We start from the raw sequence: 19,950 nt of genomic DNA on the forward strand, positions 1-19,950 counted from the left end.
GAATTACTTTTTAATTTTATTTAAATAATTCGCAACTGCTTTATGTAACAGGCATATTAAATATGTGCTGCAGTTTTACTGAAGGTAGATGCAGAATAACAAAAAATACGTTTTTATTCCCACATATTTGACAGACCTGAATTATAAGAATATCTTCAGTAAAACTAGTTTGACAAATTAAAACGTATTTTTATTTATGCTCTTGAATGTATAAGATATAAACTTTTAATAGAGGTTTGGTGAGAATAAAAACTACAAATGTGTCGGTGTTGCTTAGTTTCAGATTAAGAAAATCTCATAGGACGGTAATTCTTCTAATTTAGAAATCAGTGTCACAAATGAGACAGTTATGTCTTGCTTTGTTTAACTTAAAAACTAACTGAATATTATGTATAATTGAGCAAATGTAGATTTTACACATGCATCACATTCTTCCAGTTAATTATTGAAATTTAAAATGATTTAATATTCAACCTAAAAGATGCAAAACAGAAACTTCTTTCACACTTTTAAGTGTCATTAAACTAAATTTTTAATTCAGTGAGAATTTGCCGCCTCGAATTTCGTCCATGTCTGTTTTTAGGGCATTAGCTCCACCTGGTGGTGAGTTTGAGGAAGCACACCAGGCCCATGCAATTCAAGGCGCTCAAGTTCATGCTGGTCATTAAAAACAGAAATGGTGATTTATTTATACTCAACAACAAACTCCTACAGGTCATGTTTACACCTCAGTAATGTATTTTAAATTAGTCTCCATATTTTATACAGAGGTCTTCATCTTAAATTTATTAAAAACCAGGAATATTTAAGCTAAATTCTTAAAAATCCCTTTTCTCCTCAGTAATAAATCCCAGCACCTCTCCATGTTTGTCCTGTGACTTCACAAGTGAACATGCTGCGGAGGAATTTGATGAAAAGCCGAGGACGCCTTCAGGCACTGAAAAACAGACGTTATGCAAGTTTTTCCCCCCTTTCTTTTCCTCTGGAGTATACGTAACAGCAACCGAACCGAGGCCACACTATGGAGTCATAAAATTCGATGCAGAGCATTCAAGGAAGCAGAAAACAAGAGTTTTCAGTTTTTAAATCAATACATACACATTTCTGTGAGGTTTTATTTTCATTTTTGTGGACATGAGATCGATCGCTGCTGTGGTGTTTTATTGCCTTTACTCTGAAGCGAACTATGAGGCTTCTGAGGGGAACATTTTGTTCTTTATTGTAAGGCGGAAAAATCCAATCATTCTCCATGCAGGAACACAAGATTTTAGCAACAAAAACTAATTAATGGGTTAACACAGAATACAATGATTCAAATCGTGAATTAAATATCCAGTTTACTGAACTGCATTCATCAGCAGTGTCCGTCCTCTTCTTCTTCTTCTTCTTCTTGAGTTATGCAGGGCAGGGCTGACCAGAGCAGTTCTTCAGCTGGCAGCTTTAGCATGCATACAGGAACATAAAGCTTGCCAGTGAAGAACTGCTGTGAGTCAGCCATCAGCAGAACATGTCGCGCTGTGACGTACCTTCTCCTTAACATCACCACTCCGTCTCCTTCCTTCTTCTGATTTTGGTTTATCCCTGCAGACAGAGAACAACAGACTGTCAAACTTCCTCTATAAAGTTTCTCCACATGAAGCGTAGGCACGAGCAGCCAGTCACACGCGTACGGTTAGTGGGCGCAGAGAGAGAGAGAGTGTGTGTGTGATCAGCTGTGATTAAGTGGCTGAAACTAGATGATATGTAGAAACGCCTGAGGACATGCACACACACAAGATCACGCGTGAGATTACCAGCAGCGGCCGCTCGGCTGTGTCTGTGCATGTTCTGCTGGGCCACCGGAGCAATTCTTGGATGTTCTTTTAGTTATTTAAAAATCACAGACGGCCTCTCAAAGAAACAGTCAGTTACTGTGGTTACGGGATGAGCGAGAGGAGCGGACAGCCTGTGCATGAGAGTGGAGACGCTGGAATCAGTTCAGAAGTGCAGAGAGCTTTTTGTGAAGCATTAAAGGACCTTCAGGCGGTTTGGGAGAAGAATCATGTCGTTAGATATGATATACAAACTTTAAATTGGGTTTGGTCTGCACTGAACATGAATGTTCACAAATTTAAATTCAAGTTTTATCTTGGAGAAAAATAATTTTAATTCCTCCTCCAGTGATATCAGTCTAAGTAGACCCCTTTTTCTGTTTGAAAACTAAAATATAAGGTACTTGGTCAGCATTAAAAATATCTTTTAGCCTTCCTACCTTAAGAGTTGACGTCACACTGGGTGTGTCTGAGGAGCTGCTTTAAGAGATTTTTATTAATATTTTACCAGTCAAAATAGAGTGATAAAGTTGACTTGTTTGATTATCATGGTTAGAAATGCTAGCATGAAAAAAACCAACATTCTCTGTGTGACTTAATGTGGAATCTTATAACAGAGATTTTCAAACATGTACAGAGCAACTTTGCTCATAGGAATCAGCCTTCCTGTTATCTGTGAAAATGTCTTCCTGTCTCACGCCCTGAATGAACAGCAGACATGCATCGACAGATTTAGTGTTTTTGAATAGCTTCTTTGACTTCATGCTTCACTGACCTTCTCTCAATAACTGCCTTCTCACTGAAGAGCGTTGCAGTCACTCTGTGCGTGTGGATCTTTATAGTGCAGCCACAAATCAGACATTTCATTTTTGTGATTTTTTTTCCCCCATTCTAAGCTGAATCAGCTAACTCACACTCTTTGGTTACCTAGCAACTCACTCACTCTAGTCTTTGGTTACCTAGCAACAACATGTTGAGTAGCATGTGCAGCAGCAGTTTAAAGTTTCGCCACTGAGCCTCATAACCGCTTAAAAATAAACTGGATAAAACAAGAAAGATTAGGCCGCCAGTTTGGTAATATTTCAGGTATTTAAAACAGAAACTAATCAATAATTATCTATTTCAACTGATATAAAACACTTATTGTGATACGTTTTTCAGCCATATTGTCCAGCTCTTCTCACAAGAGGCAAATCTGGCTGTTTGGAAATATTTCTGGTTGCAAATCACTCAGTTGATCTGTCAAAAACTAAAGGAGGTAAATACCATGATTCTCTGAAAATTGTGGTATTTGCTGAAAACCGTATCACAGTGTATGTGTTTTATATCGGTCGATATTGATAATTGATTAGATTAGATTGGCATTGTACAGTAAGCAGAACAATGAGATTAATAGCCCAGTCAAAACACATAAGACGCATAAGTGTGATCTGAAAAAAAATAATGCTTTTTTTTTAATTTTATTATTTTAAATTGATAAAATCCTGTCAAACAGTTGGCGTGACATTTAGTTTTTTACTTTTAAGCAGTTATGAGGCACAGTGGCGAAACCTGAAACTGCTGCTGTGTGAGTTACTCAACAGGGAGTTGCTAGGTAACCAGAGAATAACTGAGTTGCTAGGTAACCAAAGAGTGAGCGCGTTAGTTGATTTCACCAACCTAACCATTTTTTTCCTCCATCGTTCTAATTCTCAGTTGTGGCTGAGCCTCTTTCCTTCAGCCCAAACCTAAAACAGTAAAAACTAAAATATGTCACACTAAAACTGACTAATAGCTGTTCAGTAAATGACAGTCTGAGCAAGTCTGTGCTTCTCCTGCCGGCAGAAAACCTAATCTTGAGTAGATCTGGAGGCGAGAAGGATGAGCTCACGTGAGGCAGACGGGCAGCAGTACATACTGTACGTTCCTGCAGGTTGGAGAGCCATAATAATCACAAATATTTGGGAGTATTTGCTGGAGGGCATAAGTGGCTCTCTTAAATCATCTGAAAGAGAGTTATTTTGACCATAAAACCAAGAATCCCGTGTTGTGCAGAGACATAAGCCTCCTGACTGATTTATCAATGTGACGAATGTCTGTTTTTTCCTGAATGTGGTGAGTCAGCAGATCTGGTGGCTGCCTGTGCTGGCTTGCAGCTGACGCGCTCCGAAAACCAATCTCCAAACAACATCTGAACACAAGTCATCAACTGCATAAACTGATTTATGCTTCTGTGCCAATCAAATCAAGTTCTCGTATCAGGAATAAATTAAACCAGCAATGTCCTTTATTTTAGATTTCTCCAGTCAAAGATAATGGCGGCCCACTGGACCTTTGCTTTCCATCGATGGCATTAAATAGTGATTGGCAGCACATGTTGATCAGTCGTCTTAACTGTCCTCATTCTAAGTTTAGAAATATAAAATCAGCTACAATAAGGTTAATTTCATTCATTATTGACATTGGATTTATCCAATAACACAACTGTTTGATGAAATATGCACAACTTACAAAAAGATTTTGTTTCGTTTTTTAAAATGGCGGCCAACACAGACCCACTTAGAAACATGTAAGGGTTTGTGATGCACCAGTTAAATGGTAAATTATAAAAATCTGACAAGTTTTCTTCCCATCTGCTGTTCATTCAGGGTTCAGGTGAGAGAAGATCTTGGTAGATAACATGAAGGCTAAACAGGGTGAAGCAAGGTTGTTCTGAACAGGAAAATCTGGAAATTGTGGAGGAAGGATACAAATAAGGAAGAAAGGACACAAAAGAAAAAGAAAGGAAAGATACGACAACAGGATAGGGAATCAAACTGGGAACACAAACATATTTCCATGTCTTATATTTTCCTCATTAATCCAGACATGGAAAACAAAATCAAATTCAGACTTCCTAAGGACTCTGTGAAACATCCTAATAATGCTTTTTATAGGCAGGAAAGGCTGCGTTAATATTCAATCTGTTATCCAACACGCAGTAGAAATGTAATAGAATAATGAGAAAATAAAAAACAGCAGTTCAACAGATGATCCTGAGCTCAGTTTCCTGAGACGGCCCTCCACTCCCTCCTGACCTGCTTATTGGTGCTACGCCTCAGAGCGGCGTCTTCAGTTTCCTGTCTCCTTTTTTGCCCTTTTCTGCGTCAGCCATGACCAATTAATGCCTTAGTCTAAATTAGCCCTGTTTTTGAAGAGCAATGTTATTTACAGAGACTTTATAATTTATTTTATTTGTTGTTCCTGTTTTATTTCAGATATTTAAAATGTTTTCCAGTGTTAAATAAATATTAATCAAAATTTTAATTTTATTATTCCATTACCATCATATTACTTGTAAATGGTCTCAGAACAACAATATTACAATTTATCACAAAAACCTCTGGGATAATTCATCGTCCAGCAAGATGTGTTATCGTGAAAGGCCGAGTTGTGAGGCACAGAGGCGAAACCTTAAACTGCTGCTGTGCAAGTTACTCAAAACGGTTGTTGCTAGGTAACCAGAGAATGACTGAGTTGCTAGGTAACCGCTGTCTGAGTCAGTTAGGTGATTCCACCAAGCTAGCTTTAGCCGCCTGTGAGAGGTTGAACAGCTACAGCCTTTCCCTCTGCCTACATCTCCCAGAATGCTGCGCGGTTCTGGACCGGAGTCCTGTGAATGTTCTATATGAGTACAGGAGGACACCCGGCCGGCGCTGAAGCTGGACTGGAGCTGCTGCTCCCGAGCCAACCGTCTGCATGTGACCCGCTGGGAATGAGAACGTGTTGACACGCTCGGGCTCTCGCTGGCTTGAATAAGGTCAGGGATGAGGACATCCAGCGCACGTCCCGAAGGCTGCGGCAGAGTTGCAACTGAATTGCTTATTTGTTCCATAATGAGACCCTCCCTCCCTGCGCAGACAGTGACTATGCACGGGGCCTGACCTTCTGCGGTGCCACTCTTTCCAGTGTCTTCTCTTCATTTTTTTTTTCCTTCCTCACTGGCTCGTCTGTCCTCCCCACCTTCTCTCGGTTAGATCAGACTGTCCTGCATTCCTGACATTCCCACTGCGCATGTTAGAAATTCCACCCGGCTGCTGTGGGCTGGAGAAATCTCCTCCACTCCTCCTTTTCCATCCCCTCTCTTCATGCTTCACTCTCAGCGAGCTTGACCCTCCCGTTTCGAGGTGAATAGAGTCACATGACGAGCAGCGACGAGGGCCTTGAGACGGGCTTTCATGCACGGAGCAACAGTGTGAAGGAGATAACACACACAAAGCCGGTCGAGGCCGCGCTGAGCAGCAAAAGAGGAAGGCAACACCGAGCAGGATGTGAGCATCAGAGGAAAATAGGAATGATGACGTACAAACACAAAGAGGAAACTACTGACATTAAAGCTCTTGAAACTGGGTTACCACAGAGATGGCCCTACAAGGCTGATGAGAGGCGGCAACAAAGAGCCAGCACAGCTAAATGTATTTAAGTAGGTTTACTTTAAAATGCTCTGCAGCTGCTGTAAATCAATGGAGAGAGTAAGCCTGTTGCAATAAACCAGCTAATCATATGGTAAATTCAAAATAAATCAATAATTTACCTTTATGTAGTTTTTCCATTTTCTTTCTCTTTCTACCAAAAGTTGGATGACAAAAGTCTTCAGTCTGCTACTTTAGTCTCAAGACAAAAGGAGGACTCTTTAATTTTTTGCTGCTTCTGTTATTTTGTTTACTTATTTTGGATATTTAGAATGTCTTCCAATTCCAGTTTTGAATGTCCATTAGAATTTAAAGTTTGTGTGTTCTTGCATTATTCTGCCGTTACCGTGGTTGTGTTACTTAATAGTATCATTTGTCGCAAAAACTATTTATCCATAATTTATCATCCGACAAAATGTGTTATAGTGACAGGCCGAGTTATGAGGCACAGTGACGAAACCTTAAACTGCTGCTGCGCAAGTTACTCAACAGGCTGTTGCTAGGTAACCAAAGAACGAGTGAGTTGCTAGGTAACCAAATGAGTGAGTTAGTTAGTTGATTCCACCAACTTTACTTTTGCTAACTGTGAGCAGCTAACGCTGTTTCAGTATAACAAATGCTGAACACTTCTGCAAAGCATCAAGTTGTGATATTGTGAATAACAGAGCAACTGTGTTACACAAACTTCACCATGAAGCTGCCACAGGGAAACGCAAAAAAAAAAAAGGAGAAGAACAGATTTTGCATAATGCAGCTGCAGTTCTCTGAATAGAAAAAACTCCGTAATGACATGTTAACTCCAGGTAGATTCCTGTGCCCTGGGTGTGGCCCGGGCAGAGAGGTTGTTTCACGTCCCAGATTGAAGTTTCTATGACAAACTGATCGTTTCATAATGAGAACAAGGACAAAGACGGAGAAAGGGCGGAGGCTCACAGAGCAGAGGGATCCTCTTCTTACACTCTGGTGCTCACAGTTTCCAAGACTTTAACCCTGAGATCACAACAAATAAAAGGTTGCGTGTCGACTACTTGAATGCTGTCCTGAATTAGTGACGCTGCATGAGGCCTATAAGGCCGTCCTCAGGCACTCAGTGCCATGTTTTAATTGAACCTACATACGATACGTCCCTTCTTGCCCCATTCTCCCATGACAAGGCACGCAACATGAATTAAAGGGTGGAACCAAGTTGAGCAAGATGGCTTCACTTCTGCAAAACGAGAGCAGTAAGGCAGCAGAGGCAGCGAAGGAGGAGGACGTGAAGAAAGACGGCAGGAAGAGCCGCTCTGTGACTGACATCCTGTCGTCTGCATATGATCCTCATTGACAGGGTGGATTATGTCACGCTCCGGACTGCAATGGCACAAATGCAGCTCGTGACACAGTCTACTGCGCATTCCTACCGGCACACTGAACTCTGGCTGCACAATTATGTAACATGCATAACACCAAGCTTTCCTCTACAGCCATCTGAACCGGAGGAACAACCGCCCATACATGAAGGCATTTTTGTCTTCTAAGCGTTTCAGCAGAGCTCCACGATGGACCTGGAGGGTTAAATACTTTTATTCCCCTGCTTTTCAGAACGTACTTCTCGTTCTCATAAACATCCAAATAAACTTGAAGAATTTTCCATCCCTGCCAAATAGCTGCTGGTGTCACTGCATTTCTGAGAAATGACTGCCTCAGTTATTCAGATTTTCACCTATCGCCTACTTGAGCGCAGGCTTCCTCCTTGGCCTATCATGAACTCAGCAAATTTTTAAAGAAGCTTCAGATGGTGGCCCTTCTTGATGGCTTAGTCCAGGTCTAGAAGAAGAAAGTTAGAACATTTCCAGCTTGCATTATAACATTTGTTCAACATGAACTGCCTGTTTGACTAGCAAGCTTCCTCATTCCTCATCTGAATTCATTTTTACCCATTTTCTGTTACATTTGTGTAGTTGTAGGTATTATGGGATGAAAAACACTTAAACTGGATGAATGCTTTTACTAGAAATGATTAAAATGTGAGTTCACAGCTTATCTGGACTAAATGTGAGATTTCTTGTGAAATCAGAGCTCCTCAAAGAGTCTGAAAGGCAGCAGGCCTTCAGCCAGAACTCCTAAAACACCCGATCTAAATCCCCACGAAGCTCAGAGTCATAAAACATAAGGCGGAAAAAAGCAACAATCTAGCGTATAGATGTGAAAATCACAGGAATAATGCGTTTCCCAGAGAACATTTGAATACAAACTGGGTCATGAAGCCACCACGGGCTAAAGCAGGCTGAAAGAACCGAACAGATTGTGGGAGAGAGAAGGAGAGAGAGGCAGCAGCGCCCAGACAGAACGGATTCATCCAGCCCCACCTTCAGCACCAGCCGCCGGGTTGCTGCTCCTGCCCGCTCCCCGGCTCATCTGGAGCTCTCCGCCGGACTTAGGCGCTCCGCCTCGCCCACTGCTTTCCCCGCGGAGTCCTCCCTGGAGCTTTTCCAGGGTGTGTCGGTGTCTGTGGATTTCCTTCACCCACACGCTTGCACAGTATTTAAAGGTCTGAGTGGATTTCTGGTATCTGGAGCGCTTTTCATCGTCGGAACAGCGGCGGACGCAGCGCAGGACTTCTGCCCCTCTTCTTTTTCTTTTCCCCGTTTTTTACACAACTCCTGTCTGTCCCAGTCCTCCCTCCCTCTATATCTCACACACATTCACACGCCCAGTCCACACGCACAACCCGGCTTCCCACTCCGATCAGCTGGCAGCGTCATGACGTAGGCATCACGAGAAACGCACGTCAGTGGCGCGCTCACGCACGACAAACTGCACGCAATGAGGCAGCAGATTGCAATGTTTCACTTGGAAACATGAGGAGTGGAAGCATTTGTACTGGAAATGCACACATTGTACATTGTATGTATACATTTATTAAAACATAATTAGGGACATTTTCTCCGCTCTTATTTGGAGAATTGTTTTAAACTTGTCATATTTTAGGGTTTTTGAGCATTTCTGGCCTATTTCTGGTCACACAACAATGGAGGACCAAAACTGACATATTTAAAAATAAAATCAGAAATATATATATATAATATATATAAAATCAGAATATATATATATATATATATATATATATATATATATATATATATATATATATATATATATATATATGTTGTTTTTCCTTTTTGGTCTCTCAACATGTCTGAGCATCCACATGAAAAATAATAAAGTCAAGAATTAAAGCGGTATTTTCTAATAAAGTTGCTGAGCTTCAGCTCACTAATAAACTGCCCGCCATCTTTGTTGATGCCCAGTAACGTGTTATGCTAACCAACCAATAGGCAGAAGTCGAAGCCTTAAAATACCGCCACTCTTCATTTGCATAATGAGGCAGAAATCCATAAGGAAAATTAAAAAGAGGAAACAAGGAAATGTAAAAAGAACAAACGCTTGTATAAGGAAAAGGAAAATGTAAATATTTCTGCTTTTATTTTTAGTTATGTCAGTCTTGATCCTCCACAGTGTCTCAATCAGATTAAATTGAACTTTGATTAGAGTAACCCAAAACCATCACTGTGTGTTTTTAGCCATCAGCAGGTGGACTTGCTGGCATGAATTGGATCATTTTCCTCTCCATATGAGAATGTCATGTGCTGTGGAGCAGAATAGACCAAAATGTTCAACTCTTGATTTATCATTTACATGGTGGGTGGTGTTTTTCTTTTAACAATGGATTTCTTCTGTAAAGGCCAGGTTGTTGAGTGATATGTTGATGTCCGATTCTCCTGCCTGAGCGGGTTGTCACTGCAGCTCCTCCAGGGTTACCATATTGTCAGAGATCAGATGTAACCAGCAGAGTTTCTTACTGTTGTTCTTTAACAAACCTCGGATAAACCATAGAGAAGGAGCCTGTTTACTAATCAGGTGATCTCTGAATGCAGTACTGGATTTCAAACACATGCCACACTTTTCAGATTTGTATTGGTGAAATAAAAGTGGTAGCCATGCATCACTTTTCTTCTACTTGTGGTGATAGATACTTTCAGGTGCGACACTTTTATTTGAGGTTACAAAAGACTTGAGTCTGGGTCAAAGGTTCATCACCCAGCAGTACAACGACCTTAAGCCTACCGCCGGAGCCACAATAAAATGGGTCATGAGAACGGCCTAGTCAAAATCCAGACCCAACTTTACTTGGGAATCTGTGGGAAGACTTTGAGATTTGAATTTCACAGATGTTCTCCATTCAAACAGCCTGATATTCCTCGATTAACTCGGGTTGTGCAAGCCACACTTTTCATAATTTTTAAATCCGTGTACGAGTCAACTTGGTGTCGGTCCATCAAATCAAATACAATAAAGATTCTGGTTGTAAGGAAAGAAATGCAAACGTTTTAGTGGAATGAATAGATTTACAAGGTATTTAAAATGTTTCTTATGCAGCCACCTAAATGGTTTCAGGCCATTTCAAACAAGTTAAACACGCCACTGGTTTGTCTGGTGTTGCATGATTTCCCCTCTCTGAGTAGAAGTTACTGTAAACAAATATTCAGACTGGTTTTTCTCCACCATTTCGTCTGAATGTAAGAACAGACCTGTTGCACAAAATTCTTACATCCTGACAGTTGAAATTAAAGAAAAACATAACTTTGTTTTTCTAGATGTGTAACATCCTGTTGGCTATTTCTAAAAGGTGTGTCATTTCTACTAGCGAAGCCAACATCCTTGGCCTTATGTCAACAGAACTGTATTTATGCACACAAAAAAAATCACAGACTTTTAACTTTAGCTTACAGTAACCCAGATTGTAAAATACCACTTTTGGCAAATCATATTCTAGTTCTATGTTTAAGGAGTGCTAAACTAGCTGCAAATCTCTAATACAAACAATTTATTCTGAAAATGAGACAAAATATAACTACAGGTTAAATAGTTTAGCAAGTTCACTTTGCTTGAACCTCTTGAGGCACAAGGTTTTAATGCAATATGAACGCATTCATTATTCTGAAGATGTTTAAACAATCATGTGCTCTGCTGGATGTACCTTCAGTATTTCATAAAGTGTGAACTATGATAATTGTTTCTATTTTACCGTAATGAAGAGAGAGGAAATGATTAGCCAGCCAATGCGTAGGCAGATGAACAAGGTGGATAACTTAAGTAAATGTGGCTGAAAATACAAATATGTATGTATAATAATGTATTTCATAAGTTACTGAGTAATATCTGATTGGCAAAATGCAGCATATAAATAATAATGGACCAGGTATCAACCCTTGGGGAATCCCCTAGTTTAAAAAAGCTGCTGTACTGAGGAGTAAAAACAAACTATTACAGATAAACTCGAGTACGAGGAAAATCAGTCCAATCCGGATGCTGTAACCACCCAGTTTTACCTGGTAGCCTTAATGTTTTGCATAAATCCAATCTTGTTTGTTTGATTGATTGATTTTGAGGTTAAAATGTGCTTTCTTTCTTTTAATGACGTTGAGGCACACATGCAGCGCTTATTTGATATTCAAATATTGCATGGCATCATCCGAGCTCCGCCGTGTGCGGCTGGTATTCAGTAGTTTGATGGGGAAAGTCGGACATGTTTCCTCTGAATGAGGAATTATCGTTAGCTCAAAAACACTGAATGACTGGTTTGAGCCAAAAATAATGTAATGAAAACAATAAAACTGTCTGCTGTCTCATTCAGTTCTGGGTCAACAAGTAATTTGCATTATGTCTTAAAACCGATGAGTGAAGACAAAAAAGAATCAGGGAAAATAACCGAGTCATTTTTAGCTGGTTAAAATGAGCTAGTTTGGCGCGGCCTTCTAAGGCTGCGTTCACACTGCAGCCTGAAGTAACCCAATTCCGATTTATTTGACTTAAGTATCTGATCTTTACATGCAGTCTGTTTTTCACTGCATTTCATTTGTTCTATAACCATATTTCTTCTTTTGCCTTTCACATCTGACTGTAGTTTTTAGTCTAAGCCATACCGCAAAGAGGCCAACAGAAGTGTGTGAGCCCTGAATAAATTACATTGTTGGGTTCATCCCAGCAGGAAAACAGTGTTTACGTCAGCAACGTTAAACACTGGGATGCATTCGGATTTTTTCCGAATGCGTCCCAGACCACTAGGACATCTGATACATATCTGATCTTTTCAAATGTGACCTGAGTCTGTACGGCCAGGTCACGTTCATCTGGTCTCAACGTCGCTGATACTCAACAAACGTCACTATTCTGCATCTTGATAAGCGCAAGCGGGGAGAAAAACAACAACCATGGCGGACGATAAAGAGGATTAAATTGTTAATCCTAGCTTGTTGTTTGGCTTCGATCAGACAACAACATCAAAATTGTAAGATACGCTCCACTGTTAGCATAGACTTTTACTGAGCACTGCTGTTTTATGGCGGTTGGTAAAACACTGAGCAGGCTGTCTGTGTGACGTCTCTCTACTGGACGTGCAGGACACATTTAGATCGTTTGCAATTCACACTGGAGATCACGTACATGTCGCATATTGGAAGAGTGAATGACCACTGCAAAAAAATCAGATTTGACAAAAAATTAGAATTGGGTCTCTTCAGGCTGCAGAGTGAACGCAGCCTCAATAAAATAAATATATGAGCCAGCTTCTTTGAATGGAAAATGTATCCATTTTCTGGCTCCCATGTAAAGCTGTAGATCCTATTTCTATACTTCATTTGTTATGGAAAGTGAAGCAAATGTTTATTCCAACCTGTTGACATTCAGGTAGGTTTAGTACGAACATGCTGGAAAAGGAACTGACATGTTTTCATTTTGATCCAGCACTAATTGCACAAAAGTTGCTTTATGGTGCTATTAACCAGCTGCAGTTGCCCTGTGGAGACATCAGCAGGTTGGGATGAACTTCTTACCCTTGCCAAGCTGACGCATGCCGACACACACATTTTAGGACTGTATGGCCAGTCTTCTTTTTCTGTCTGCTGAGAACCTGGGCTTGTCACTCTGCAGCTGTAAAGTTGCTGCAGTCGAAAAAACTGCTTCCTCACTGTCACCTGACTCAGTGAGCACACGCAGCAAATCATGGTCGGGGTTTATGATTGCTTTATTGATCCATTTAACCAAATGCAATCCTACGAACGTCGGTTTTCTTTGACGATTACACAATTTGTACATTTTCCTGCTTCTTTGTGAGTTTGCAATTTGCATAAAGTTCAACACTTGACCCGTGTCAAGCTGTTTCAGGGGAACTGTTAATCACTTTGCTCTTTGCCGGGTCTCAGCGTGTCACTTTCACAGATTCATGAGTCATACACAGTGTCCTTTTGCAGGATTCATGAGGCTTGAGATCATTATGAATCAGTAATTTTCATTATAACACAACATTAGGATGAGTACAGACAGCAAATGGGGAACAATATAAATCTTCACTTTATTTTCCTCATATAGAAGCGTCAAGATTACAGTTTGTCTTTTATTTTAACTGCTACGCAAATACTTTTTGTAACTAGCACTATAGAAAGTTGATAATAAAAAGTGTAAGATAGATTCAGCCCTGAGAATAAGCTGTACTCTACATCTCTATTTTATACACCATAACTCAGCTTGTAAGATGATCTAATTGCTCTCTGGCTTGGAGGGGGGTAAGGTTAACCCCCCTTCATTTGCACTGCAAAACACTTGGCCTCACTGAGCTGACATTTATTTTATGCAAACTCCTTCCGAATCTAACTTGGCATGCCTTTAAAAGCTGTGCTGTGAGCACAACCCAGTGCACTTTGATACATCGGGATTTTTGAGTTCACCTTACAATGCCTTAAACAGTTAACTTCTTATGTTTCATTTAGTTTATAGTCAGATTAGTTGAAACAAACACGTAGTCTGAGAGGAGAGAGTTTGGGTTACCCTAAAATATGTCAGTAGCTATGCTATTGGTTTACACTACTGTAAAACGTTTTCCTACTACTCTCCATGTATGAATTTCTGAATTATTTCTATGTAAATGATGATGAATGACTTCAGTTCTCTGTGTTTTCTGTTCCTCTGCATTTCTCTACCTGTATTTCCCCCCCATATAAACAGTTTATCTGAATTTCTGATTCAGATAAATTCAGATAAGCTGTGTCAGTTTTAAGGCGAAAGGCTGAAGGAAAACATTTTGTATCGTGTCTGTATCACAGTGTGAACTTTGTCACTCCAGCATGGATAAATGCTACGTGTCATTTCTGACTCAGCATGATGATTTATCCTCTTTCTTCCTGCAGCTCCGGTGCATTTCAGAAGTGTGGGGAAATACATAAGCAGGAAAGACTTGGTTAGGCTCTGACTGAGCTATTTTTGGCAGATACACAAGTGTGAACATAAACTACCACTTCAGTAAAATTTGGTGGGGTTAGCATAGTTATAGCTGAGCTAGTACTTCTCAAAGTATCAAAGTTTGCTTTAATTATTCAAATAAAGTCCATCTGTTTGTTTCTGTGTACAGAGATGTGAGATCTGTGCCTAAATGACGACTCTGTGGGACAGGAACAGGATGGAAACTCCCTTTAAAATTCCATATTGGGGAAGCTGTGAGGCAAGATATGTGGCATGTTAAAAGGACAGAGTTACATGATCTTACTGTGTTTTTTTTTTTTTTTACTTCCCTAAACAGATATATTCCTGTTAGTCACGTTTTGTTTCAAAGAAAAGTCTCAAAAATACATTTTAGATCATATGTTTTAAAATTGCATTAAAAGATGCAGAATTTTCTTTAGCAGCATAGAGCTACATTAAATTTCCTCCGATTTTCTTGATCTTCTGAGCAGAAGAGCAATGTATAGATTTACACCTTGTATTCATTCCTACATTGTTTTATTACCAAACATTTATTTTGTAATCAAAAAGCAAACGAAATTGTGAACTGACAAAAAAAAGCATACAATAGTACAGATCAATAGTTATATAAATGATGTAAAGTGGCACTTGTGGTGTTTATGGCTTCAGTTTTGATCAGACAAAGCCTAACGTGCCGTTTCAGCCGGTTTAATATGCAATGAAAGACAAACTGTATCAATTTTGCGATCAGTGGATTATTTTCCATCAGTTTTCAAATATATTTTAACATGACTTCAATTAATGCAGAGCACTACAACAATCTATAGTGCATACGCTATTATCTATAGTACTTTTATGCCACCATGTGGGGAACTTACGTCATGACCTCGTGGCGCAACGGTAGCGCGTCTGACTCCAGATCAGAAGGTTGCGTGTTCAAATCACGTCGGGGTCATTCACTTTATTATTGGTTCTCGGTGGGATTACTAACTAGTAATTTTGTTTCGAGTTTAAACACAGTAGAAAGCTTTCACGTTGGCTTTCCTAATAAGAGGAGTGGTATGTGGCATAAAAAGGAAGTCATCAAGCAAATTCAAACTTAAAATTGTACAAATATAATAGACACTTGTCACCAAAACAGGGCTCGTCTCTAAGAGGCGTGTGTTCTGTTGCCATGGAGAAACGTTAGTTCCACAACAAACAGGAAAAATAGCTGCGAGGCTTCTTCTGGGATTTACAAGGATATTTCATTCCAGTCCAACGTAATCTAAAAAGTAAAGCTACTAATATTCGTGAAAGTAAGTCAATATTTTTTTGGATTTGTGTCACTTTATGCTCTAAATCGTTGTTAACGATGTCTGCGCAGGCGCATTTCAAAGACCATCATGGCAGATGAGGGTAAATGTAACAAACTGCTGCCACAAAGGGTCTCTGACCTCAGGAAGAACAAAAAGAGAAATAACGCTTCTGCTACTGATTCAAAACTAAAAGGTAATCATTTTGACTTTTTCGTGGATTAAAAATGCGTTTAAGATCATGATAGGGCTATTCACAAAATCAGTGCAGATTACAGACAACAAGACACTATGTTTATTCTTCAGCTGCAACCATCGTATTAATTTGATAAAAATGCAACGCTTGGACTTGTAGCTTTAAAAAAGTAGTGTTAAAGTCAACATCACTGATTAAATAACAACATAGCTGGACATCTTCCACTTCTAGTTAACTTTAAAAACAACATATTAACCATGGTAAAGTAATCTGTATATCCAACATAACTGAGTTTTTACATTGTGAGACATAAAAATACAGAAACTAGTTTTTATTAACAAAATTAAAAAGCTTGAAATAACTAAGCTAAAACTACTACTATAACTAATGAAAACTGAACTGAAACTAAACAACATTTAAGTAATAACTTATAAAAAAAAGTAGCAAGCACACTCTTAAAAAATAATTAGACATTCTTTATTGTCATTCTTGGAAATGTACATGTTGAGCAAACATTTTGTTGCAAGGCTCTAATAATTATAAAATAAATAAGTAATAAAAAGTTTCAATATGAATATATAATTTAAGATAGCTGAATTAGACAAACAAAAAGTCACAATAAAATAAGGTTAAACTATAATGAAAAACCCAAACTACTATAACCCTGGTCAGTAGCCCCTTCAATTTTGTCAGCTTTGTCTGCAAATGTACAAGAGCTTACATGTTTATGTCGCCTGCCTGCCTGCAGCGAATCCTGGGAGTTTATCATGCAGTTTCAGCCGGTTGTCCCCTCAAGATCCAGGTCAAACTCAACTTTCCAAGTTCAGAGCTACCGGTACGAAACCCAAGGATAATCTCTCTCGGGGTTCCGGGAAGGCTAAAGAACGACAAAGGGATACAAAGAGCCACCTGGCAGCCACTCGTACAACCAGCAACAACAAAGTTCCTGCACATGTAATGAAGGCTGCTGTCCAGACCATGGACAGCCTGAGGTGGGAAGGAGCGCTGCCGGACCCGCAGGAGGAAGAGAAAAGACTAGAGCGCTACAGAGCCAACAGGCGACAACGGTACATCAGACACAGAGAGGCTCTGCTGAAAGAAGTCCAGTATGCCATGAGAGAAACAAAAGTGAAGACTTCAACCAAATGAACACCATCAGGATCCACAGGCGGCTCACAAATTAACTGACTTACTTACAAGCTGTATGTTCATTTCTGCTTTTTTTTCCATGCAATAAAAATAATCACAGCGACTCATCCTTCTGAAAATCTTAATTGAGAATTTTACCCCTTTTACCTTTAAAGGAAAGTATTACAAGATGGACATTTAAAATCAGTGTAAAGGCATAGTCAAGTTAAGCTGTTGATTAAAACCGCCGCACCAGCAGGGGGCCCCCGAGAGCACCAAACTAGCATCATAATGAATATTTGTCTAATAATACAAACTAAATGCTGCTCAGGGGCGGATCTAGCGGGGTGGCAGGGGTGGCAGTTGCCACCCCAAACGAGAGCCTCGCCACCCCTGTTGCCACCCCAGCTAGCGACAATGAATTCAATAAATAGTTATGGCAAATCGGACATTAAGCGCATGAAACTCTTTTTTCCCCGACAACATTGAAAGCAACACAATGTAACCTGACACCCACTGCTAAGTATGATAGATGTATATGTTACTGGACTGGACATTATGTGATTTATGTAAGTCACACATGCGCCATTGCTGTCCATTGAGTCAGGAATATTGGTGGTCAGGAAACTACTGCAATCACGCAAAGAATCAGAACAGCGGACGCAATGTTTAGTAGTTAATTCAACCATAGATAATGATAATAAGGGCTTCAGATTTCACAGGTGAGGTAAACTTTTAATTTAAAGAAAAGATTGAACAAGTGAGCAGTGGGTCAGTTATTCTAGCCTAACTGTTGTTAGCCTGCTACTGACTTTGATAACCTTAACATGTGCTGCGCAGTTCAGTGTGTTTTGGTTCCGTTGGCACTAAAACAGGTCAACCCGCCCAACCACGTCATCAGTAGAGCAGCTGTTTATTAAATCAGCTAATCAACTGCCGCTGTGCTCAAGGCGAAAACTTATTAATAATCCAAATATAGACATTAAGCCTGACAGACAGCATAATGTAACAGACTAGATGTTCTGTTTTAGTGTTTCTGCTACTTTTTTGTGTGGGACATGTTTGCTTTTTGGTGTTGATTCCCCTGATCGGTAATCTCTGCTCTATCTGCTCGTTGAGCTGTTGTCTGTCGGTTGCCATGGCAACGGGTCCGCGTAAAGCGACACACAGAGCGAGAAAAGGTAGAATAGACGTTGTTTCCTTATCCATTTGAATTTTGTTACTTTATTCTTAAATTTCTATTTTTTTGTATTATTTACAGAGTTTATTTGTAGGTTGATAATTGTTGATTTTATTTATTTTTTTGTTTTCTTATTTTCTTATTTATTTTCTAAATTTAGACAGGAAGTAATGTGGGTCAGTCCACATAGAAAAGTGCAGGGGCCTGGAGAAGGACCAGCAGGCATTTGGGTTTGGGGCCGATGGTTTTTAAGAGTGGTAGCATGAGAACAAATGAAAGTTTGATGTCTGTTTTGTGAAAGAGGAAAATAAATCACCAAGAACAGTCAATAAGTTTGGACATTGAACCTTGTTTTCCTGTGTCTAGAATCTTGACCCCAGTGCCTTAGTAGTGACTTGGTGGAACTTTTACTGGATGTTTGGCTTTGCGAACAGTCAGAAGTGGTTCTGTTTGGTTCTTCACCTGTTTATCAGCTTTATTGTACCTTTATTGTGGCGCACTGTCTGCAGCCGCTGCAATTAATAAAACAAGCGACAAAAACTGAGCTAATCCCCTGTGTTCTAAAAACATGGTGATATTTATAACAGTTGTCAAACTAAGGCTCCTACAGCATATTTAAAATAAAACGATTGACCAATATAAGTAGATATTTGCCCTTTCTTGTATCTTGACAGAACTAACAGAAACTGTTTATAGATTTGTATCATGGAGAATTTATCAAACATCAGATTTTTAATCTTTATTTCAAGTCGTATTTAATAGATATATCGAATAACAAATGATGGCGCTACTAATATTTTTGTGACAGATTTCTCCTATTGGGATAAAATGGTTTTCTGGACACAATGCATGTCAATTGATATGCATATCAGTAATCCATATCAATTAGCAGGAGTACGAAAGATGTGAAAATAATTAACTATACTACATTAAGAAATTGTACTTAAACCTCGGTGCTACATGAAGCTCATTTTGAAACAATGCAAGTTAAAAACAATATTTCGTATTGATTTTAATACGAAATATTAAAAACAATATATATATATATATATATATATATATATATATATATATATATATATATATATATATATATATATATATATATGCTGCCACCCCTGAAAAAGTCCCTGCCACCCTCTTGCCACCCCATAAATATTTTTCTAGATCCGCCCCTGATGCTGCTACATGTGGAAACACAATTGCTATTTTATTTTATAGTTGTTACACAAATAATAGGTAGGTTTATGAACTGCTGTTATCTGCATAACTTCACAGCTGTGTAGTACTTTGTGTTAGTTTATCATCAAATCCCTGAGATACACAGAAGTTTGTGGGAAAATGGAAGAAATTGACGATAGTAGGAACATATTTAACCCTTTTTCCTCATAAAAGCTTGCACATGCTTGTTTATTTAGTATTAGTCATAAAACATTTAGATTGCACTATTTGGGAAATCTTAAATAATTCTAGTTTTTAATTTTTTTCTCTTGATAAAACTGTTGTTGCTGATGTGACATCGAACCTAAACTTTTCCCACAGTAGCAACAACGATCTGATTGTGAAATTTATCTAATTTTATGTCTTAACAGCGTTTTTATTTTACTTGCTTATTTAAAAGTTACACAAAGAC

At 39.2% G+C, this 19,950-nt stretch overlaps 1 long non-coding RNA gene and 1 other non-coding gene across 2 annotated transcripts; one reads left to right on the top strand and one right to left on the bottom strand.

Annotated features, from left to right (window-relative positions):
- Positions 1–658: 658 nt before the first annotated feature.
- Positions 659–9,167, bottom strand: LOC145554795 (uncharacterized). Its single transcript, XR_014090801.1, has 2 exons — positions 8,590–9,167; positions 659–1,581 (listed from the first exon to the last, which is right to left on the bottom strand). It is a non-coding gene; the product is annotated as an uncharacterized LOC145554795 (long non-coding RNA).
- Positions 9,168–15,401: 6,234 nt separating this feature from the next.
- trnaw-cca (transfer RNA tryptophan (anticodon CCA)) lies at positions 15,402–15,473 on the top strand. The gene has a single exon. It is a non-coding gene; the product is annotated as a tRNA-Trp (tRNA).
- Positions 15,474–19,950: the final 4,477 nt, after the last annotated feature.

This window comes from Poecilia reticulata, chromosome 14, assembly GCF_904066995.2.
Source record: "Poecilia reticulata chromosome 14, P_reticulata-male-v2, whole genome shotgun sequence".
NCBI lineage: Eukaryota > Metazoa > Chordata > Actinopteri > Cyprinodontiformes > Poeciliidae > Poecilia > Poecilia reticulata.